Source organism: Polypterus senegalus, chromosome 15 (assembly GCF_016835505.1).
Source record: "Polypterus senegalus isolate Bchr_013 chromosome 15, ASM1683550v1, whole genome shotgun sequence".
Classification (NCBI taxonomy): domain Eukaryota; kingdom Metazoa; phylum Chordata; class Cladistia; order Polypteriformes; family Polypteridae; genus Polypterus; species Polypterus senegalus.
The window spans coordinates 25,330,477-25,356,187 of record NC_053168.1 but is presented as its reverse complement, the minus strand read 5'-3'; positions in this window follow the sequence as shown (position 1 = coordinate 25,356,187).

Genomic DNA, 25,711 nt, shown 5'->3' with positions numbered 1-25,711 from the left:
ACTTTCAGGAAAAAAGAAGATGAATAAATTACGTACCTTTTGGAATTTGGCCACAACTACATACATCCATAACACTTCCGGGTTCTGAAGATTTGACGCTGCAAGATAACTTCACTTCCAGTCCACTCCTAATGACTTTCCCTCCGTTTCATCATCTCTGGTCTAATTTTCCACTACAACGTGTCATTTCCTTGTTTCACTCAAAGATGTCTCATGAAAAGTCTGTTTGTCTGAATTACGGTGCAAAAGAAGATTACAAGATTCCAAGTATACAGGGCCTTTATGAGAGCCTTTTGATGTTTTTTTTTTATCCTCACAATTCATAAAAGCAATGCTAATGTTTATGATGCGCCATCTGTTGAAATGCATTACAATATACATTCCAACAGATGGTGCCCTGAAAAGATTAATGCTGAATAGGCTGAGGTCTACATTGATTACTTAGATTTCGACCATAGTCCATTATATTACTACTACTACCTGTGGTTCAGGGACTGCAAATAGTATCAAACATGTGTAATTAGAAGTCAACTTCAGGGCACATCTAATGATAATTTCACCCTAAGTCAAATGTTGGCACTGTTGCCTTATTCCATTCCTCTCCTTACTTCTGGAGACCTGATGACCAGTGACTAGAAGACAAGTGACATCATTTCTGAGTTCCGGTCCTCAGAACCCACCTATTAACTGGCTCCACCACTTCAAAAAGACATCCAAAAAGACAAGGTCCGAATCAAATGTTAATTTGTATTTGTTATTTTGCTTTCAATTATGCAAGGTTTGCTCAAGAATGCCCCAAACTTTTATCTTTGTTTTGTCTTCTTTTAAAATATATACCATATCTTCACCTTAATAAAAGGACAATATCTGTGTATCTGTGTCCATCCAGTTAGGAAGGAAATTTTTTAAATAGGCAAAACAAAAAATGATAATAAAATACCAAATAAGGATCTAAATGTAAGAAAATGGGTCTAATTGGCCTATTCTATTGTCTGATGTTATCTGCTGGCAACAACAGTGTGGCAGCTTTCTTGCAACAGCTTGGGCCGTGTGAAAGACCTTTATAGCTGTGATGCTAATGACTGATAACTTTGCACGGTGGGAAATGGATGAGTGAAAATAATAATAAATTGGCACACACATCAGAAGGCTAAAGCCCTGACACTACTAAGCTTGAGTTGCTAAAGCAGCCCAATGATGTAGCAACTACTATCACAGTTTTCCAGTAAAACACTTGGATTATATGAGTGGACAGTTCAATGAGCAACACCAAGAAGATGCAATGAAAATGAGTAGCTCAATCTGAAGAGGAAAATGCCACTGAAAGGTAAAGGGATCGGGTGTGTATTATTATACCAGATAAAATACAAGCCATAAAATACAACCCATATAAAAGACAACCCATATTTTAAATAAAACTCTGCATTGACTACTTAGATTTCTACCTTTCTTACATAGGTGGCACAGCTAGTGTATATCACTAGAATTACCAAAGCCTATGAAAAAACTTGTAAATCCGGCCCACCTTAAATCCCTTCACACCACTCCATCAGCATTTTTTGTCATGTAAATGTGTTGACCAACAAAATCAGCAAGCAGCCTGTTATACCATCCCCTCACTGCTGCAGAAAGGGCAAGAAGTTCTCTCTGCTCAAGCACTAATTATCTTTAGGTGAAGTGCTGGAGTTTTTGAGGGGAAATAATAGTCATTTGGAACACATGCATTGCATGTGTGTTCCGTGTCTACAACACATTATGTAAACACATTGTTTAAACAGAAAAGTTTTTTATGTTTTAGTAATAAATGACAAAATGTCGACATGAACTGTATAATGTGTGAAGCCTAAAGTCCAAATATCAAATAAACACTTTTACAAAAGGTGCAAGTATAATATGACAGTTTCTGTGGTGCAGCGGTAAGAACTGCTGACTTGTAATCAAGAGGCCCCAGGATCGATCCTGGGTGTCTCACAAATTTACCATTTTGAGTAATGAGCTGCTCTTATTGTTAATATTATACAATAAAACATACATTTGGTTTGCATCTGTAACAGCCGGTGTAAATTTATAGTACTTGTAAATGTTAGCATTGTTTTTTTCACTTGTATTCTCTTAGTCACGATCACGATACAACCAAACACCACCACCTCAGATCTGACGCTGTTAGTTTTTATTTGAAACAGGGAATAACTGTAGATGTGAGTGGTGTTTTGAGACAATGGAACTGGAAATTCTCTAATCTGGTGGGATAAAAGCTGACACACAAACGCTGGTGAATCTGCCTTCTTCGTATCTCATTGTCACTTGAATTTTTTTATTCAGTTTTATTGAGTGTTTCTGCTCACGCTGAATTAGTATGTGCCTTATGGTCTATGATGTCAAAGCCACACTGACAAAAAACAGAGACATAGGTATATATGATATTTGGAATAATTTATTTTATGACCTGTATAGTATATTTCTGAAAACGTTGTGGCACAGATGCAACATTATTCATATTATTCATATTCATTTGCATACCTTCTTGAGGTTGTAATCAGTGACCGCATTTTTTTTTTCCGAACTTGCCCAGTCTCCACATTTTGGTATATGGTGCCATTTGTTTTGTACGCCAGGACATGCAGAGGAAAGAATAGTACAGAGATGTAAGTTCAGTGCTATATGCAATCATCAAATTCAAATGTTAACAGTTCCCACACACCCAAGGACCGTCCTTCCTACATTTACGACACGTGTACCTGTTGCAATGTGCACACTTCTCTCTGTGCTGCGGGTTCTATTACATTGAAGGGGCACCTGACACTGACTGAGTTTGCTTTCTTGGGGGAAGCGGTTGTTTTGGAACAGAAGCTTGTCGATGTTGCATCCTCTTTTTCTTTTTCCATCACCTTTTCTTGTAAGAAGCGACGACGAAGTTCCCCTGCAAGGTAAGCCATGAACACTCTTCTTTTATCAGTGGACCCGTGCAAGCCTTGTACAGTACACATGCGTTCATCACTGCCAGGTCAAGCATGTTGTAGCATACAGCAACCGGCCACCCGTGTGCTCCTGTTCGCACTGAATAAGCTCACGCCTTCTGGTGCATGATGTCAACGCAGCACTGGGCAAAAAAGAAAGAGACAAATATATGTGACATTTTGAAGAAATCATTTTATGGCCTGAATAGTACCAATCAGAAAACATCTTTGCACTAATGCAATATTATTGGAAAACAAACAGCATCAGATCGGGTGTAAATTTATGGTACTTGTAAAAGTTGGCTTTTTTTCAGTTTTATTTTCTCAGTTATTTTCCCTACCCCAAACCCAATCTGACCATCACTAACAGCACCAGTATAAATGTACACCCGATCTGATGATGTTTGTCAGAGAGAAACATATTTTAAACTGTTGGGTCTGCGTCAAAGACATAATTTAAGATGATAACTCATGGTATGGTAAAATTAAAACCTTCTTTGTAGATGTATGAGGAACACCGCAGTACTTAATGAACACAGGAATTGAACTCAAGGTGTTAAATTTGTGAAGCTGCAGTTTTTATATATACAGTATATAAAACCTCCTCCTCCTCCTCCTCACCACAACAAATTAGATTTGGGTGGGTTTTAAAATGTTTTTTGTTAAGTGCAAATAAATTCTTAACAATGTGACTTTTAACACTTACATTAGGTTAATGTTCTGGGAATATGGCTTCTTTGCCCTTAGCATTAAAAATATATAATACAATGGAGCCATATTTGCTCCACTATATCAAATTAAAAATATGCAAGTGCAAATATAAAGCCCAAATAGATATTACTTATGTTTCTTGAGAAAATATGGGATGGTAGATTGGTAGAATAAAAGCAACATATTTAGCTTTAAAACAATATAATTAATATTAATTTAAATGAAAAGTTTATAAACAGATTCTACATTTATATACAACACTGACAAAGCTATATTACGTGTGTGATTAAGAACACCAAGTAAACGTTTAAAAGAGTCGGAAATAAACAGTTTTGGTTGAAACCAATTAATGATAAATGTTGAGATCTAAATGAGAAGCTAGATTAGAAAGAAGTGAATAAAAAAGAATTAGACTGTCAAATTTACAGCTTGCAGCTACTAATAAATAAAGTCCAGATCAATTATCAGAAGAAGTCAGAGTGCTAATGAAATGTAGAGAAACCTTTATTTGCCTTGTTGATAATAAAGTGATTCAAATTTCTAGAAAATACTTCAATTTGGAAGCCAAATGAATGATAATTGGGCTGATTAATAATGTAATTTCCCCTTTTGAATGTTGATAATGGTAACCCTTTGTTGTAAAGTGTAATATAATAATAAAAGGTAAGCTTTACAAAGCTTTTATTGTCTACTAGCTAACATAGCTAAAATACCTGCCGTTGCCCGTAAGAAAAATAATTGTTTTTTTTTTTTAATTGTTTGAGAAAAATATAATTAAAAAAAATAACAACTTTAAAAATAAAAAAAAATTAACAAACAATGAAGACTCACTAATGTGCTTGTCTTGTATATATGTTACCATCCAGTTGACACTCGGAACCGGTCAACTCTACTTCATTTCAAAAGGAACAGGGGCGCAGTGGTGCTCAGACATAAAGAATGCTGGCAGTCACCTCCAGTTCTCCCTCTAGTGGTCGTTCCGAATGTCAACTGGATGATAGCATGCATACAAAACCGCAAGATCACCCCACCACCCTACCCAGAAGGACGTGGGTTAGGGTTGATTTCACCCTAAAGTATTTTTAGTTGACCAATGAGAAACATGTGTACTAAGTTTCATGAAAATTGCTCCAGCCATTGGGAAGTGATGCTGGAACATACATACTGTATATATACACACACATACATTGACTTTTATCTATCTATCTATCTATCTATCTATCTATATATATACAATATATATATATATATTATATATATATATATATATTAATAATCACAACTGCAGTGATTTAGTAATCTGTGTAGAAGAAAAACTGAAGTGTGGTGATGAATAGAAAAGACCAACATTTAAGGCTTTTCATCACTAAACCCGCCTTCCTTTCACATTACTATTGGCTATAGTTAACGTAAAAGGTTTACACACAACTACAGCAGCTCTCTGCTTTTTTTTTAACAAGTTTCTTGTAATGAGTTTGTCCATAACTACAAGTCTATTTATGTGATGACATAATGTGTTGGCTAATGAAATGTCACTCAAACACTGACATCCAATAAAATTTGGCATTAAATCCTAGCATTCTATTTAGAATATGGAAGCCATTGTTAAAGTAGGTCTTTATCTCATCAAAGGAAAAACTGTATAAGTTTTTGTTTATTAATGTTGGGATCAAAATGCAATCTGTACTGAATTGTTTTGGACAAAAACTGAGACACTTTCACCACTTATTTTCATGTTATATTCTTAAAATTATGTAATTATTGTAATATGTTTTGCATTGCTTTTTTGCGTTCCTTAGGCGAGAATATTGCTGGTGAAGTGTGTCAACTTGTCCTCTACAATCAAGAATGAACGATTAATTACTTCTGATGAATTTAGTTTAGCCTTGTGATTAACAATGAGGTGTGATGCAATTGCATCCCAAATTAAATCCGTATGAATAGTTTATAGCCAGAAAATGCAGTCTAAGCCAGCAATCACAGGTAAGGAAATGCAATAAACAAGGCATTTTGATAACCTGAAGCAATGTCTACAGTATAAACAACACAAAAGAAAATTCTTAACATGATGAATGTGTTGAAAGAGGCGTTTATAAGAAGCTTGCCTAATATGTGTGAATGCTGTCATTTTCTGTAGAATTCCACTTCTAAGAAACCTAAATGAAACACGATGGTTATTTAAATGCACGATTACAAATGAGTAAATGAAAACAGCAAAAAAATAAATAAATAAATAAATAAAGTAAAATAAAATTTAAATAATATTAAAAAATGAACAGCTTCACAAGGAATAAAAATTACCACATAGTCATTGTCACTGGTAGAAATTTCTCAACTACACAATATTTTAACTGTATGATTTGTCTTTTGTTAGAAGTAGCAGTATTTTTTACTGTCATTAAAGATAGCCAAATGTTAGTTCCTTTTGTCAATTTACAAAAAAAGGAAGAAAATCTTGCAATCACTATTAACTATTATTTACCTGGTTTGACAGCTTTAATTGCAATCAACAATCGTGTGCATTCTATTCTGTTTTATCGGTGAAACTGTTAATTAAATGTCAGTTGCAGTTCACATGAACTTTGACATGTCAGTCTAACAGACTTTCGAGAGCTACATTCGAACATCACCTAATGAGTGATTCATCTTACTACAGAAAAAAGTCAGAATTAGCCTTAAACACCCTAATTCGGGGTGTTCATAAGAAATGAGATGAAGAAAAGTACATAATAAACAGGAATGGTTGTGCCAGTCCAGGGATCTCAAACTCCAGTCCTGGAGGGCCGCAGTGGCTGCTGGTTTTCATTCTAACCCTTTTTCTAATTAGTGACCTGTTTTTGGAGCTAATTAACTTTTTTTCATTTCATTTTAATTGACTTGCTCTTGAAAACTCAGACCCTTTAATTGTTACCTTTTCCTTAACTAGCATACAAGCAATAACGAGATACAAAATGAGCCAAAACAGGACCAGCAAACTATGTCCATCATACAACATCTGAAAATGAAGAAAGATGAAGGCTTCAGGAATGTTGATCTGCTCAGGTCCCCAAAACATTTTAACAGTGCTCCTAGAAAATGAATGAAACAATCAACAATTTTAAAAATGTCTGCTATTGCACAATGATAGCAGCAACAAGCAATAGAATTAAAGAATGGGTTTAATTAACAACAAGATGTGGCACTTGAATAAGCAACTGGTTAGTGTGAAATCGGTTGGAGCTTTAGGCCCTGACTTAGTTGGACTTCTTTTGGCTCACTCGCTATACATTTCATTTCTGTTTAAGAAAAGAAATGAAGCAATTTACAGGAACGATGAACAAATCTTAAAAACAAGTCAATTAAAATGAAATCAAAAGGAGTTAATTAGCAGCAAAAACAGGTCACTAATTAGAAAAAGGGTTAGAATGAAAACCAGCAGCCACGGTGGCCCTCTAGGACTTGAGTCTGACAACCCTGCATTAGACATTTGATATATTAAAATATCTGCTTCAGCTTAAATGTTTAAAGTCTAAATATACCCCATTGTAATAGAAATACAAGGTGTGATAAAAAATAAGGTGAATGTTTTAAAAAAGAAACGTTTATTGCAGTAAAAAATTTACAACTACTACTCACCCTCAAAATACTCTCCTCCAGTTCGAATGCACTTATCCCAACACTCCCACCACTTTATGAAGCAATTCTGGAAGTTTTCTTTCGAGAGTGTCTTTAGTTGGGCTGTCGTGGCTGCCTGGATGTCCTCAATGGATTGAAATAATTTGCCTTTCATGGTCATTTTCAATTTAGGGAACAGACAGAAGTTGCAGGGTGCCAGATCTGGTGAATAAGGTGGATGCGGATACAGCGTGATGTTTTTATTCGACAGAGATTGCCATATTAGAAGGGATGTGTAACAAGGAGCGTTGTCATGATGAAGAATGAAACCGTTTCAACATTTTCCTTGGTTATTGATGTTGAAGGACGTTCTGATCTTCAACCGAGTCGGATCCATTATGAAATTGATCAAACCACTTCTAAACAGTCTTAATTGTCGGCGAAGTGTCACCATAAATTGATTTTAACATCTGATGGGTTTACTGAGCTTTTTGCAATTTGAAACAAAATTTCATGTTAATGCGTTGTTCGATATCCATTATTAACAACAAAATTGAAAAACACACTTGAACTCAACAGTGGCTTACAAATGACTGACAGTATCAAGCAAGTTGAAAGTTGTCACTAACTGGGCTCTAGGATGGACATGTCAGCACCTGCATTGAATTGTTTTGCGTTACTCTTGGATGGTGCTCTGCATCAACATTCACCATACTTTTTGATCACACCTCGTATGTAATTTTTAACACTCTGAAAGAGGACCATAGAGGGCTATATGTCTAGTAAGGGATCAAAAATCAAAAATAACATCATGTTTGCAGTCACTGACCTTGAAATAGTCTAAAACGATACCCCACATGTATGAATTTTTATTTCATTTTTAACCTACTAGGAGTGGCTCTTAGAGGGCTAGGACCACCAGTAAAGACTCAAAAACCATAAAAGTTATCATATTCCTGATCAGCAACCATGAAATAGTATAAAGTGACACTAAACATACCTATATTACCGATCCACTATTTTTTCAAAGATTAGTGAAAAGGAGTAACTTTGACCTCTCGTTTCCCATTATGGGGTGAACCCCTGGGGTCGGTTGATGTAGCATGCACAGCTTCAATGCCTTCTGATCATTTGTGCTGAAGATCCCTATGGGTTTATTCTTTACAAAAAGGACATAACTTTTACCTGAGATGATCATCAGAATCTCTGGTTCCCTCCATCATGGATATGTACACTATACTTTGCTTAGTGCACTCGCTTCGCTCTCTTGCCAGATATCGATGCCATTTTAGACGTTGTTTACTCTTTGTGACACACAAAGGGATATGAGGTCAAATCAATGAAGCTAACTTTGTAAAACTATAATTTAACGGTGAGTTTTGTCAACATTTACAGCTGATTCCCTCCCTCTACTCATAGATGTTGACTAAATTCGGCATCAGGGCCGGCACCACCATTAAGGTGAATTAGGTGTTCACCTAGTGCGCAGATCATGGTTGGGGGTTGGGGGTTGGGGGCCCAGTCACATGGGTTAGCTACCAAACAGTCGGTTGGCACAATAATAAGCTTGTCCATCCATCCATTATCCAACCCGCTATATCCTAACTACAGTGTCATGGGGGTCTGCTGGAGTCAATCCAAGCCAACACAGGGTGCAAGGCAGGAAACAAACCCTGGGCAGGACACCAGCCACCGCAGGGCGCACACACACACCCACAAACCAAGCACACACTAGGGACAATTTAGAATCACCAATGCACCTAATCTGCATGTCTTTGGACTATGGGAGGAAACCGGAGTACACGGATGAAACCCATACAGACACGGGTCCTAGGGTGCAAAATAACCTGGCACTAGCACTGCTCGACATTTACCTTCAACCACTTGAGTCAACATAAGTCAGCATCCGCCTTGAAAACAAAATCTACAGCATTACAAAGGTTCAAGGTTTCTTTATGTGCCATTTGTGCATAAAACCAACAGTCTAGGCATTGGATATCATATGCAGAGATCTTTCAGAGTCATCATAGTAAACATTTAAACAATAAAATAATATAATATTATACCAACACTATACACAAAGGTGGTAATATCTACACAAAAAATACAATTATATTGCAGATATTGCACAGTTAAAATATTTCACATTTATCACTCTTCATTTGCATGACAAGTGAGGTGAGGTGGGGGTTATTTCACATATTCAGTAATTTCGTTTTGCCATCAGTCTAACTGTGGCGGGGAAGAAGCTATTAAAAAATCTTGTTCTGTGAGTGATGATGCTGTCCGCTCTGCTGTGTCTCGGATTGTACGTACAGTTTTTATGTCTGAGCAGAGAGTAAGCAGGATTCAATGAGTCCCTGATAATTCCCTCTGCTCTTTTCTGACAACAATGTGCGTACATAGAATCCATGGAAGGAAGTTTTGTCGCTATGATCCTCTCCACAGTGTTTATGACTCTTTGCAAAGCCTTCCTCTCTGCCTGTGTGGTATTCCCATACCAGACAGTGATGCATGCGGTAAGAATACTCTCTATCAGTCCTCTGTAGGCCTGGGTGAGAGGGCGATGGTTCAGGCTGGCTTTCCTGAGCAGCATAATGAAATAAAACCTTTGCTGGGCTTTTTTCACTGTGGCTGTGGTGTTAAGAGTCCAGCTCAGGTCTGATGTAACCTGCAGTCTCAGGAATCTGTGGCTGTCGGCCCTCTCCACCTCAGTCCCTTTGATGATAAGAGGCTGTAGAGGGGGAGGATTCTTCCTGAAGTCCAGTATTAGTTCTTTGGTCATGTCTGTGTTGAGGATGAGGTCATTCTCCTCTCCATAGACAAGAATGTTGTTTACCAGGGTCCTTTACCCTGACTCATTTTCCCCCCCCCCCTTTTATGAGCCGCATGATGGTAGTGTCATCAGCGTATTTAATGACAATGGTTTTGTCCTGGCTGGAGACACAGTCATAAGTGTACAGAGTGAAGTGTTTGGGGCTGAGGCAACAGCCCTGTGGGGATCTTGTGCTGACTGTGAGCTCATCAGACACCTGTCCTCCCATTCTCACCACCTGTTGTCTATCTGTCAGGAAATCTAGGATCCAGTTACAGGTGGGAGTTGGGATGCCGAGGTCTGTCAGCTTCTCGATCAGTCTGCCCAATCGAATGGTATTGAAAGCAGAACTGTAGTCCAAGAAAAGCATCCTGGCATACGTTCTGCTACTTTCCAGGTGTTGCAAAGTGTGGTGTAGGGCTATTGCTACCGCGTCATCCACTGATCGATTGGGGCAACAGGCAAACTAGAGGGGGTCAACAGTGTCCGGGACTGTGTGGTTGATGTGTGTGAGAACCAGTTTCACTTCATGGTGACTGATGTGAGTGCCACTGGCCTGAAGTTGTTTAGGGTTCATATGCCGGTCTTTTGGGGACTGGTATGATGAGGATTTGAAAATACGCGGGACTACTACCTGGGATAATGACAGGTTGAAAATGTCAGCATACACACCAGCTAGTTGTTCCCCACAGGCCTTCAAATCTCTGGGAGGAACTCCATCGGGTCCCACAGCCTTGTGGGGGTTCACCTTCTTCAGAGCTTTCAGGACCTGTGTGTGTGTCACATGGAAGGCAGGGGTCACAGGGGGCCTTTGAGGGTGTGTCTCTGTTCAGCCTGTCGAACCTGGTATAGAAGGTGTTAAGGCTGTCTGGAAGGGTGGCATCCCGTAGTTTGTGACAGACTGAATTCCCTGCCACATTCTGTGCGTATTATGGTTGAGGTAGTAGCCTTCAAGTTTTTGTGAGTGAGCCCTTTTTGCTGCTCTGATGGACTTCTGTAGCTCTCTTATAATCCAGGGAGGGGCACTTATGGACGTGCACCAACTAATGTAGTTGCTCACTGTCTCTGTGTATTCTTTGATATCGTTAGTGGCCTCTTTGAAAATGCTCCAGTCTGTGGCCTCTAAGCAGCCCTACAGACTAGCTTTTGCATCATCAGTCCAGGTGTTAATGGTCCTGACTATGACTGGCTTTGTCTTGAGCCTTTTGTTGTAAACTGGATTGAGCCAAATCGCCAGGTGATCAGACTTTCCAAAATGAGGTTTTGGTTCAGCTGAAAAGGCGTTTCTGATGTTGCTATAGCAGTGGTCCAGCGTTTTATTTCCCCTAGTGGGAAAGGTCACAGACTGATGCAGTTTAAGCATGTTTTTTCGAAGATTGCAATGGTTAAAATCTCCCAGAATGATAACAGCATTATCAAGATATGTGTTTTCATGCTCGTTAATCACATCGTGTAGCTCCTTCATTGCAGCCACCTCCTTAGCGGAGGGGGGGGATATACACGATGCTCACAATGATGCATTGCAGGTCTCTGGGCAGGTAAAATGGCCTTAACTGCAAAGTCAGATATTCCACGTTTTCAGAACAAGATTTAGAAATGGTCTTACAGTTGGTACAGCACAATTGTATGACAAGGGTGGCCGTTCCTCCTCCGCGAGTCTTACCGCTGTCCGCAGCGCATCGGTCCTCCCTGAAGACCGTGTAGCCGTCTGGTGTTATTGTCTCATCGGGTGTTCTCTCAGTCCTTCCAGCCAGGTTTCGCAGAAACACGATATGGAGCAATACTGAATTTCCCTCTGCGTGGAAATCCGAACGTGGAGCTCGTCCATTTTATTTTCCAGAGACTGAACGTTTGCAAACAATGTGACCGGGAGAGTTAGCCTTCCATTTCTAACCAAGCACCAGAGCCTTTGGTCAACTCCTCCCCATCTGCTGCGACTCCGCTTCGGCCTGTTCTCAGAAGAGCTCCCTGTCGGGGACCGGCCTGGCGTTGAGTCAGCATAGCATGCTAGCTCAGTGTGGAATTCCAGCAAGATCGGGTTGAAAAGTCCAAAATGGCTGCATTCTCTCAGTTGTAATAAGGTTGCCCAATCATAGAAAACATTTGCAGAGTGTGTCTTAACTTGGCACAAAAAAGTAAGAAGAAAAAGAGGAAAAAGAAATAACTTGACTCAGAGAGCTCCGCAATGTCGCCCTCTGAGCGCCATCATACAATATCTGTCAAGTAGACAGAAAGTGAAGTACTTAGTGAATCCACTGCTGTGTGTTCTGATTGGAGGTGTGGCGGCACACTGAAAATACACATTTACTTGCTTAGTGTGTTTATGCCTTAATTTCTATATTAACTTGATGTTTTCTTATAGTAATATTCCATTTTTCTAAATATTCTGATGGCGCTTAGTGATATGAGTGAAGTTAACTTCAGCATATTTAAAATTTTATGTAGACCTTGAAATTTTACAATAGCTCAGTGTGATATCTATGAGTCTGTTTTGAAAATGGTTCAATAATAAAATAAAAGAGGAAATTTTCTGTAGCATTTACATTTGTGAAAAAAACAGTACTAATAGGACTGGAGCCTTAAGCGCATTTTCCATCTTTTTAGATGCAATATATTAGTTATGTCACATTTAGCACTTAATGTAATGTGCTTTTCGTATATGAATGAATATCGTATGTTAAGAAAGCAAATAGTTTAAACAGCGCCCCCATTTCTTCACAAAATATATTTAGAAAAAAGCAGATCTTTGGAAGTCAAAGTAGGAAAAGAAACTATAGCATTATATTATAACTTGCACTGGACTTCAAAAAGTGCTTCTCTGTCTATTTTAAATTGGAATTACCTTTAAGATATATAAGGAATATTTAAAACTTTAAATTCCAACTGTAATTCAGTACAAATAGCAGTGAATTTAATTTAAAGCAAGTATCCTGCAGTGTTCTGGGAAGATTAGTACAAAATATTAAGGTTTGTATTTCAAGAGCCTTAAAGCCATATTAAGTGTTTATTAGACCTGACAGAAGATAAACAAGAAAAATGACAGAATATAGATGACTGGTTCTTCAATATTAAATTCTTAAATGAGAAAAAAAAATAGTCACACATAGAAATATTTTTCAAATGTTATATTTGCTGAAAACTGCATTAAACCATTAATATACTGTAACATGTTTCCTGGTAGGCAGGCCACAGAACATCAGTCTTTACCATTATAAATTGCCATATTATGCCCAATGTTAGAAGTACAGTTTAGAATTCTAAATATTGAATTTCTGTTTGAATAACAATGATAAAACAGTTTACTTTGTTCTTTTTAAAGCAGTTATTAAAGACTGGGGCCAAATGGAAATTCATCACCTGTGTGAAATTGTTCTAAACTGATGACAGAATACCATTTTCATTTGTCTGTTTTTATTGTTCCAAGAGAAAACTTTCCGGGGATTTAAAAAAAATCAGTTGATTAAATAGCTGTCTGAATTTTTTCTTTCACTGCAGGTAAATGTTTGAGAATGCTACAGCAATCAGTGTTGTATTTCTGTTTGGCTTTATGCTATCAATGACAACTTATTCTATGCCTAGAGATTTCCTATGATAAGCAGATACAAATCATACTTTAAAGGAAGTCAAAATGTAGGCACATGAGACAAAACAAAAATGGCAGGCAGTATTAATCTGGAAATGCAGCCTGCAGAATGGAAGTGTTCTTTTTATTTAAATGTACCCATGTATGAATCTATTAATAAAAAGCAGAATTTCCATATTGTAGTGAAATCCATGATCAAAAAAGACATTAACTATAATTAAATGAAATTATAGGATATCTTCAGGTCTTCAGTCATGAATTCTCTTTTAAGTCTAGAGGGGGTCCTATCACTAACGCAATCTCCTTTCTTCACAGACCTCACTTCTGTTCCGACTCAGCAAGCCCCAGATCTTTAGGGAGACCAATAATAAGAAGTCAAGCAAAATGACACCTTTTATTGGCTAACTGAACTGATTACAATGTTGAAGATTTCGAGGCAACTCTTTTTTGAGACCGATATAAAACCTCGCAAGCCATCGGAAGTAGGCATTCACTTCAGGACGTGCTGAGGATGACAAGGCTCAAATTCAGCTCTAGTTCAGTAGAGCGTGCACATACTGTAGGAGACAGTTTAAGGGTTTTGGCGACTGTAAAAAGGCGCTATATAAGCGCCCAACACTATGGAAGATAAAAATGTATATATTAGCATAAATAGCCATAAAAGTAATTAACAGCTTCTGAAACATTAGATTTAGCATAAATTAGAATGTCAAGCAAATAAGATATGTCAAGTCAGTAGTTAAATAAAAGATATTAGTCATATTGCATTATTTTTAAATTTGAAGAAAAATTACCAATATTGGAAAAGGAAGGACAGAATAGAAAAAGAATGACGCACAGAAACTATCAAGGACAGAAGGGGGAACGTGAACACCTGTTGTTCAAAGGTTAGGAGGCAAGGAACATACCAATGACATAATACAGAAAAAATGGTCATGGTAGGTACGTGAGAAGCCAGCTAGAATAGTGAGTCAGCAGAAACAGCAAAGGCATTGCTACAAACAAGGTTAAGATGATGTAATGTATGGAAAATAAAAATAGTGTATTCATGTATTAGCATAAATAAATATAGAAACATATAAGCATTAACCTTATGCAAGTCAGGCATGCCACGCAAATGATTAAATAAAGGCACATGCCATATTTCTTTTTAATTAAAGCTTAGCTTTTGCCATTGATAAAAGAATAGCTTGAAAGCCAAGGAAGGGGAAATGATAAGAGAATGCCCAAAAACTGAAGAAGGGAACATCTGCTCAGCCTAGGTCAATCATAATAAGCAAAACAGAAAATAAAGATGGACAGTAGACAGTAAAAATACCGGCGGCCAGCTGCAGAAGGTAGTCAGGAGATAATAATGGTTCCTATGTGAACTTAAAGTATCGGCTGGACAGGTGCAGAGGAGAGTCAGAGAAAACAGCGAGTGAGCTAATTTGAGCGAGGTTGGAGTGATAAGAAATTATTATATAAACTCTGATTTCTGAACTGTTCGGGGGTCAGTCCGATTTGGCCGAATTGGGTTGAGTCCGTGTTATTGTTTTATTGCAATAAAGCTATAAACTCTGTTTGCCTATTCTCTGAGTTCCTAATAGCCTTCATTTCAGGTAAAAGCTCTTTGGTGACAATTTTTCACCACAACAATCCAAGACAGATTCACACTGGAGGCACGTAGAAAATAAAAAGACTTTTATTTTTCTTCAACTGTGGGGCACATCTTCCCCGTAATCCCCACAGGCACAACACAGTCCCAAGTGTGCAATCACCACCAAACACACCACACACTTTCTTCTCCTTTGTCTTCCACCACCACTCCTTCAAGCTTTGTCCTACTCCTCCCGACTCTAGCCCATGAGTGGTAGTTGCTGGCTCCTTTTACTAGGTGCCCAGAAATGCTCCAGGTGTTTGATTGCTGACATCCGGCTGCATTTCCAGGTGTGGCGAAACTAGTGCTCCTGCTGCAGCACCCCCTGGCGGCACCTGCGGAACCCAACAGGGCTGCACCAAACTCCAACTCCCATGAAGCCCTGTGGGAGTCCGAGGCACCGCTGCAACCCAGAGACGCTGCCATCTAGTGTCCAGGGTGAGATACTGGCTTTCCCATCCTTGCTCTCCTGGAACATATGCTGCAGGGGCGTCCTGGCCGGGCATGGGCCACGGCTGCCTACCACATGACGTCAACTGTCCATCAATCCTGTCCACTGTGTGATAATGTTGTCTCTTTTCCTCCCTCTGTAGACCAGAAGACTGACAGCTCTCCATTACCAACATCACTACCACCTGAACCCACCCCTTCCTGCCTGACTACCCTATAACTAGAAAAAATGCCATCTGGGGGCAGTCTGCTAAATGAGGCTTGGGTCTGTGAAGACTTTTTTGTGCTTACACACATTGTTTTTGCTAAGAAAACATCCAACTTTACATCCAAAGGGTGCTCCAACTCTTTGATGGCTTCTGTCTTGTTTATTACAGTTTTTTTGTAATTTTGTATCATTGTGTACAATTTACTTTCAGTCATTTTCAAGAACCATTATCAAATGGGGATAATCAGGTTGGTACCCCAACTCTTTAAGCTTTATGACTGTCTTTTATTTTACCCGAGATAATGACTAGTGCAAGATTTGAACCAGAGACGTTAGAAGTGTGAGGCAGTTAAAGAAACTACTGTACCTAAGTGACACCATATGATAAAGAGAAGCTGCTAAAATGTAAAAACTGTGAGGGTTTCAGAGCTGTAATCAGGACCATACAGAAGAGTTTTCAGGGTTTTTTTGATTTTTAAAAGTTGTAAAGGGGTAGAGATTATCCATTTAGGAAATGTAAATCACAAATTTTCCCTTCCCAGAATATAACCATGAAAGACAAAAATAATACTGGATAGCAACCAGAATGTCTTCCTGACTCTCAGATAGTCAGGATTTTATGTTTTTTGAAGGTGAGCTATAAGGTTAAGGTACAACTGGAAATGTTAACATAATACAAGTTTTCCAGGTCAGGCTATAAAGATCAGTGACATATAAAAGTCTATAAAAAGCAGTGACATATAAGGTTAAGGTAGCACTGTAAATGCTAAGCAGTCTATATGGAGCAGTAAAGGGTCAATGCTTGACACTTCCCAATATTCAGCACTACCCCATTTATCCATCAAAGCAGACCACGGACAAAGACACTCATATGAACACTAAAAACTTTTTTTTTAAGTTACATACCGTAGAGACAAAAATACAGTCTGCAAACGAATTTTCAGTCCGGCATTAAATATACATATTTTACATTGGTGACACTATGAGTATATTTTAATTATTAGTTCTTATTCATATTCTATCATTAAAGATTCATTGACTCGAATGCTCATTTTCAAGATATTTGCCGGATGGTGTGGTTAGCACTGTGGCATCAAAGCTATAGTGCCCTAGGCGTGAATCCAAGCTTAAGCCGGGCCAGAACTTGTACTGCACATTTTCTCTGATGTATCTACTTCTCTAGTGCCTTCAACACCATCGAACCTCTGCTCCTTAGGGACAAGCTGACAGAGATGGGAGTAGATTCATACCTGGTGGCATGGATTGTGGACTATCTTAAAGACAGACCTCAGTATGTGCGTCTCAGGAACTGCAGGTCTGACATTGTGGTCAGCAACACAGGAGCACCACAGGGGACTGTACTTTCTCCGGTCCTGTTCAGCCTAAATACATCAGACTTCCAATACAACTCAGAGTCCTGCCATGTGCAAACGTTTGCTGGCGACACTGCTATCGTGGGCTGCATCAGGAGTGGGCGTCAGGAGGAGTATAGGAACCTAATTAAGGACTTTGTTAAATGGTGAGACTCAAACCACCTACAACTGAACACCAGCAAAACCAAAGAGCTGGTGGTGGATTTTAGGAGGACCAGGCCCCTCATGAACCCCGTGATCATCAGAGATGACTGTGTGCAGAATGTACAGACCTACAGTATAAATACCTGGGAGTGCAGCTGGATGATAAATTGGACTGGACTGCCAACACTGATGCTCTGTGTAAGAAAGGACAGAGCCAACTATACTTCCTTAGAAGGCTGGCGTTCTTCAACATTTGCAATAAGATGTTGGAGATGTTCTATCAGATGGTTGTGGCAAGCGCCATCTTCTACGCGGTGGTGTGCTGGGGAGGCAGCATAAAGAAGAGGAACGCCTCATGCCTGGACAAACTGATGAGGAAGGCAGGCTCTATTTTAGGCATGGAGCTGGACAGTTTGACATCTGTGGCAGAGTGACGGGCGCTGAGCAGGCTCCTGTCAATCATGGAGAATCCACTGCATCAACTGAACAGTATCATCTCCAGACAGAGGAGCAGCTTCAGCGACAGACTGCTGTCACTGTCCTGCTCCACTAACAGACTGAGGAGATTGTTCCTCCCCCACACTATGCGACTCTTCATTTCCACCCGGGGTGGTAAACGTTAACATTGTACAAAGTTATTGTCTGTCTGTTATACCTTCATTGTTATCACTCTTTAATTTAATATTGTTCTTTATCTATATGCTGCTGCTGGAGTATGTGAATTTCATCACATATTAATGTTAAACATTTCTCAAGATCTATAACACCCAACTTTCACCTGTTGTCTTTTAGTACTCATGGTACTGCTCAATAACAAAATGAACCTCGTGGGAAGAAGTTTTAAAGTAAAACATTTAATGGCTGGACTTTTGAACATTAAAAGAAAAGCCTATAGTGGATGTGTCTGCTGTATCCTCAGGAACAGAATTACGACATTTTCACACCTAGATTTTTTCAAAACTTTGCAGTAATTTACTACATGCCCTAGTCTGTTTAGGTATTAAATAATAATAATAATAATAATAATCTATACTAATAAAAGGCAAAGCCCTCACTGACTCACTCATTCACTGACTGACTCACTCATCACTAATTCTCCAACTTCCCGTGTAGGTAGAAGGCTGAAATTTGGCAGGCTCATTCCTTACAGCTTACTTACAAAAGTTGGGCAGGTTTCATTTCGAAATTCTATGAGTAATGGTCATAACTGGAACATATTTTTGTCCATATACTGTAATAGAATGCAGCTCGATAGCCGTGGAAGGCGGAGCTTCGTATTAAAATATTTAACCATTAGCATTTCAGCTGTCATTTGTTGCCAGGCAGAGAGAATAGACTGCAGCTTGATAGCCGTGGGAGGTGGAGTTTCATATTAAAGCATTTAACCAATCACATTTCAACCATCATTTGTTGCCAGGCAGAGAGGCTTTCACAATCTGTTGTGGAGGCACTCTAACACAGAATAAAAGTCGATTAACCTGTTGCTTCAACCAATCAGATTTTGAGTTGGTGTCAGTAGGGCCCTCTAGCAGGCATACGGCAACGTCACCATATTCAGACCCATTGATTGGATAGAAGCCGATATGAGGAACTCTCCGAGGCCACTGAATGCACCGCAAATGCTCCGACCGAAAGATCGTCGCGTGCACTACGGCCAACTCCATGGCAGGATTCTGGACAATATTATTTGCCAGACACAGACCCGATTTCAAGACCATGAAAACCTGATGTTTGTCACGCTCCTCAAGCCCCAGAAGTTTCGGGAATACAAGAAAAATTTCACGCATGCAGCCTTCTCTACTGTAACACAAGAGCCACGGAGCGTTTTTTGATCTGTCTGGGCTAAAAACAGAACTGACTGTAATGTATGCCATGGATGATTTTGCAGGAAAATCTTCCACTGATCTCCTTGACTTCCTTTATCAGAAAAATCTGAATAAGAGCATGGGGCAGCTGTTTACATTGGTATATTTGGCGGTGAGCATTCCCGTGTACACTGCTTCTGTCGAGCGGACATTTTCATCCTTAAAGCGAATTGAAACTTATGCCAGAAATACCATAGGGTGGGTTCGCCTTTCAGCATTAGCTTCGATGGCGATAGAAAGTGAGGTTTTGATGGAACTGAAATGCACAGATAATCCGTACGACAGAGTAATTGAACTGTTTTTGAGGAAAGAGAGGATGATGGATTTTGTTTACAAATAGTCCGAATTTTTGGTGAGTAAAATGTTGCGATTTTCCTAAATAATATTGCAGGTTTATGAGTTATTATTGATGTTTTTTATGTGTGTCGCGGCTGTGGCTGCAGTAGAAAGGAAATTGTTCATCCCTGGTTTGTCTATTCAATAAAGGCCTTTATTGTGGCTACAGGAGTTATCTTTTATATATATATATATATATATATATATATATATATATATATATATATATATATTATATATATATATATATATATATATATATATATATATACACATAAAACAACTTGCACAAGTACCAGTCAATGAAATCAATTATAGCACCTGATTCACCCTCAGAGCTTCATCTTCATGACGGGACAGCAGTTTATTGAAAAAAAAAAAGGGTGATGATGATCAAACCACATACTGATCTGGTGAGAAACAAATGCCCTGAAAAACCTAAGATCAAATCCCTATATCTTTACACCACAGTAGTGATGCTCAAGCATGATACGCAGTGCATCTTCTAGTCCAGACATTGGTCTTGTCATGTCTGAACTATTGCAACTTTTTACTAGCTGGTGTACCTGCATGTGCTACCAGTCCCCAGAGGAAGATTTAAAATGCAGCAGTATGTCTTGTGCTCAACCAGCCAAGATTGGCACATGTCACTCCTCTTTCAGGTCACTGCACTGGCTCCCTGTAGCAGCATGTATTAAATTCAAATCATTGATGTTTGCCTTCAGAGTGAATCAGTACCCATTTTTATGGAGGTATTCATAAGTTCCTGTGATTCTTCTTGTCCGCCCAGGTCTGCTAGTAAATGGTGTCACATGATATCACAACTGTGTGGCATCACGCCCTAAATCCTGATTCTTTTCATGTTTGGCTCCTAGCTTGCAAAATAAGCTGCTCACCTGCTTTTGAATTACTGGCTCCCTAACCGTGTTGAAAATGTAATAAAGACTTACTTATTGTGTGAATATCTTTTTAATTGATAATGGTTTTGACGTGAGGTTCTTAATAATTAATGAAATAGTACATAGTCCTATGTAGGTCTTTTTGGTTTATTGTCAATTTTGTAAACTAAAACTTAAATTTTTTTTTACAATTTAAAAAAAATAAATTTGCAACCATAACAATGCAGTCCCCTGGACCAAGGTTTACTCGATTATGTTGAGCTCTTTTGTAAGTTGTTTTGGATCAAAATGTCTGCTAAATGAATAAATTTAAATGTAAATACAGTGAAATTAAATTGATCAAAAAACATTTAATAAATTTCCATATGAGAGTTTAGGCATGAAACTAAATGAAGTGGGAGTTCACGGTGTTGTGTGTAGATGGGTGCAAAACTGGATCAGACACAGGAAGCTGAAGGTTATGGTGTGAGGATCCCTATCAGAGTTGGCTCACCTTAACAGTGGTGATTCACAGTTGTCATTGTTAGGGCTGCTGCCATTTTTAATACATTATGAATGAATTGGATAGGAATGTAAGTAACGAGCTGGTTAATTTTGCAGATGCTACCAAGCTAAGTGGGCTGGTAGATACTGTGGAATCATTACAGAGGGATTTGGACAGCATACAGGGTTGGGCAGATTTGTGGCAGTTGAAGTTTAATCTACAGTAAGCAAATGTAAAGTATTACACATAGGGAGTATAAATATTAGGTTTAAGTACATAACATGAGATCTGAAAATCGAAACTAAACCTCATGATAAGGATTTAGTTGCAGTGGACTCAACTCTATCAACTGCCAGACAGTGTTCAGAAGCCATTAAAATGGCTGACAGCATGGTAGGTTATATAACACAATGTATAAAGTTCAAGTCCAAGGAGATTTATAATGCACTGGTTAGACCTCACCTGAAGTTCTGTGTGCATTTTGGTCTCCAGCTACAAAAAGGACATAGCAGTGCTGGAAAAAATCCAGAGAAGAGCAACTAGGCTGACTCGAGGGTAATATAGGGGATGAATTATGAGGAAAGATTATGAGAGCTGAGCCTTTCCAGTTTAAGCAAAAGCAGAATAAGATGAGACATGATTGAACTGTTTAAAATTAGGAAAGGGAATTAGTCCAGTGGATTGAGATGGCAACTTCATCAGGAGTTCATCAAGAACACGGAGCCACAGATGGAAACTTGTTAAGGGTAAATTTTGCAGAAACATTGGGAATTTTTTTCTTCACACAGAGAACCACAGACACATGGAATAAATTACCAAGTAGTATGGTAGACAGTAAAACTTTGGGGACTTTCAAAACTCAACTTGATGTTATTTTGGAGGAATTCAGTGGATAGGACTGGTGATGTTTGTTGAGCAGAATGGCCTGTTTTCATCTAGATTGCTCTAATGCACTGTAGATGGTGTAATTTGGTACAATTTAAATGAATTGATTAATTTAATTTATTTTTCTAATCTGTCGCGCTTACTCTCTACATTACATTGAAGCGGTCACATCACTATTTGCCTTCAACGTAACCTTGCCATCCTTTGTATAGTCGCTGTTTTATTATGTTATTAGATCACTCAACATTAAAATGTACCAACTAACTTTTTAGGTTCTTTACAACTGGTGCCTCTAAACCCTTACCTCTCAAACTGTCCATATTGTACCCTCTGTATTCAACCTTAGGGCCCTCTAATGGAAGCCCGCTTGAGGACTGGGTCTGGGCTTTCAACCCAGTTTTGTCATCAGTAGAGGGATTTACACGAGCATCATCAAATGCACTTTAGGAACCACAGCTAGACAAGGACTGGAGAATCTAGCCCTCTGCAAAGCTGGTTGTACTTGGACGAAGGCATTGATGTTGAAGCTTTTACTTGTAAATTATATTATCTTGAATTAAAACCAATAAAACAGATATATGCAAATACACAGAATCATACAGTCTGGGTGCCTTAAATCATCATCATTCAGTTCAAGCAGAAGTAGTAAGATGCTGAAGATCATTCCAGTCACAAATGTCTTGTTTTTCTTAAGGGTGACGTGTTCTCAAGAAAAGTAAGAGACAGAGAGACAGCTAACATTGACAGCTGTGAGAGAGTAGGAAGTGGGTGAGGGGACATTCCTCCAGCATCAGCTCTACCTTTCTTGTCCCAAAAGGAGAAAAACGCACACAGGTGTCAGAGCATGTGGAAATTATCTCTTGGACTTTCTGACAATACAAAGAATGCTTCAGACATTGTTAGCAAAACTCAAGGTCAGTTTGCTGAACCTCCTAGCTAAATAAGCAGAAGTATACAATAGTATTAAAAAACTGAAGTTCTCATTCAGCTTTCCTAGCATGCACCAAACTTCTGTTCACCTTGACCAGAAGCAAAAGTCCTCTTACCTGAACAGTTTAAAGTATCTCTTATACAGATGCGTAAAAAATGTCCTTTCTATAGCATGCAAAGTACTGTAATGCACCAATTTTGTGTCCTCATCTTGTTATCAGATAGTAGACATTCTACTCACAGAGCACACAATTATTGCAAATTGCAGTAGTGCACAAATGCAACTCTTGTCAACCCTCAATGATAATTTTACCTGGGAAAAAATAGTTTCTACATCATTGATCGGAGTCCACAACATGCCCATGGGGTATTTATTGTTACTTCTGGTTCACTTAAAGGTTTGCTGTGGGAAACTGAAACAAAGAAACGGATCATCTACTGATTTGGCACAAACAGGCTATGAGGTGTTCTACACACATTCTTTTATTTCCTTGTTGTGATGTTCTGGGTACCCGCACCCTAGATATCACTTTTTTCTTGAGACATTGATAGTCGTGTAATGAGTTGACAATAAGGACACAAATAACAATTTTGGTGCATAATGCATTTGTTCAAAAAAAATCCATGTCCACAGAAAAGTGCAGTGCAATTGTTCAATAAATAATCTTTAAAAACTATTTGTTGGTGGAGGTTATTTCCTTAATGTCAAGACTAGAAACTCAGGATCATAATTGGCTTGATTATCATTTGCTTGAGCCACTGGTCATCTGTCTCTCATCTCCACTGCTCACCATTCTGGTCTCTTCAACAGCGATGAGGCACCAGTGAATGCGAATAACCATCGCTTGGTTTCTTTTCAGCCACCTTAGTTGCTCACCGCTGGAATGCTTTGAAATGGACTCCATCATCCTGCCACCAGCCTTCGGCCCAGCATGATCCCAGGAGAACTCAGTCACTCCTGCTCCTCCTGATGCTTAAAAGGAACAATCTGCCCCTGAAGTGCCATTTCTCTCGCTCTCAACTGACCAGGCCTCCTCGATTCCTTTCCTCCACACCAGCTCAACCTCTGATTCTGACACTTTCTTTTATGGCCTGTTTTTTTTTTCTCCCTACTGCCTTACTCAGACCTTCTTGTACCTTGTGGGTGACCTAATGACCTATGAAGTGATAATGGGGAATGGCCGGACCGCTTGCACTGGCATGTCAATAAGCAATCAGCCAATCTTCCCATTATACACTCTTGAGCCACACAGCTTTTAGCACGCATGCACCTATACCTCCATAGTCTGAGCCATACTGTTTGAAAAACCAAATCCTGCACCACCACAGACCTCTCACACTCTTCAGCACACCTGTCCAGCTACTTCCTAAGAGTTCACTTTTAACATACTGACTATTTAAGGTTGTCACCTTCTGAAGTTGTTTTGGCAATTTTGTTTTTTCCTCAGGTATGGCTGATCTTGATCTGATCTGATATTCTTATTAGTCCCAAGTATAGAAAATGCTGCTGCAAGAAGTATTATGCAAACCAGAAAATGCATACACAAAACTGTATTTCTTAAGTCCTTGTACTGGCTCCCTGTTAAGTTTAGAATTGATTTCAAAATCCACCTCTTAACTTATAATGCTGTAAATGACCAAGTCCTTGCTTAAATATCTGAACTTATCATTACTTACAAACCAGAGTGCACACTGGAAACTCAAGATACTGGCCTACTTAAAATTCCAAGGATTAACAAAATAATAGTGGGAGGTCAGTCTTTTAGTTACAGAACCCTGATGCTGAAGACTCTGTCTGGTACATCCTGACTAGAGCTGCTGATGAGCTGTACATACTGAATTTCTGTTTGCTAGAAATTTGTACAGAAAAATGCAATATATATAACCTGTTAGTAACTCTGCTGTATTCTGTTTCTCTTCTCAGTATCTGAATGTGGCACTTGATGCCACTGCTCTACTGCCTGGCTACTCTCTTGTGTATGGAAAAGTCATCTTGTACAAAGAAGCATTGGAATCATCGGATGAAAAGATTCTCTCATAAGATGGGATGACGAGCACAGCATCCACGTAAAAAAAATTCAGGAATGGGTAGGTGGCCAGTTGGCCAAAGTCTCCAGGACTGTGACTTTGATTTTGACTTTCTTTTTTAAAATTTTAATCTCCTCTGTTCTCCAATGGTCAGAGTTCATTAGTTAATTAATGGAGAGATATTGTCAGTTTCCATTTATGTTTTAACCAGTTTCTACTTTGATCTTTGTGTGTTTTAACAATTCTGTATTAATACATTTACCAGATCTGTATTTAGTAATTAATATAATTGATACTTGTATTTTAACTGAGAATTGTTCACAGTGTTCTGTGCCTGCATTCATTGAAGAGCACCATACAAAAATAAGTTTTATTGTATTGTTTTAATTCTTTTTGTAACTAATTAAAAAGAAAAAGTGAATAATGTTAAAAATATAATGATTAAAGTAAATAATTTAATAAAAAGTAAATTATGAATGCTTTAGGGGTAGATTGGAAAATATGTGCAATGCCATAATTACTTTGACGTTGTATCATTATGCATTATTTTCAATTGTCAGGTCATCTGAATCAAAACATATTTCAAAACAGAACAATACAGGGTCTGTAAATGAGAAATGTGAATAATGTGACGAGGAGTTAAAACTTTTTTTTAAAAAAATACTGCTTGGATGGTTGATGTCAAACATGTTCGGAATCGAACACCACTTCAATTGATATTCTAATTATTCACTGCCATTTAGTGGACTAATATGATGTACTAATTTAGCTTTCTCTTCATTACTTCCATTGAGTTGCAGACTGGCATGT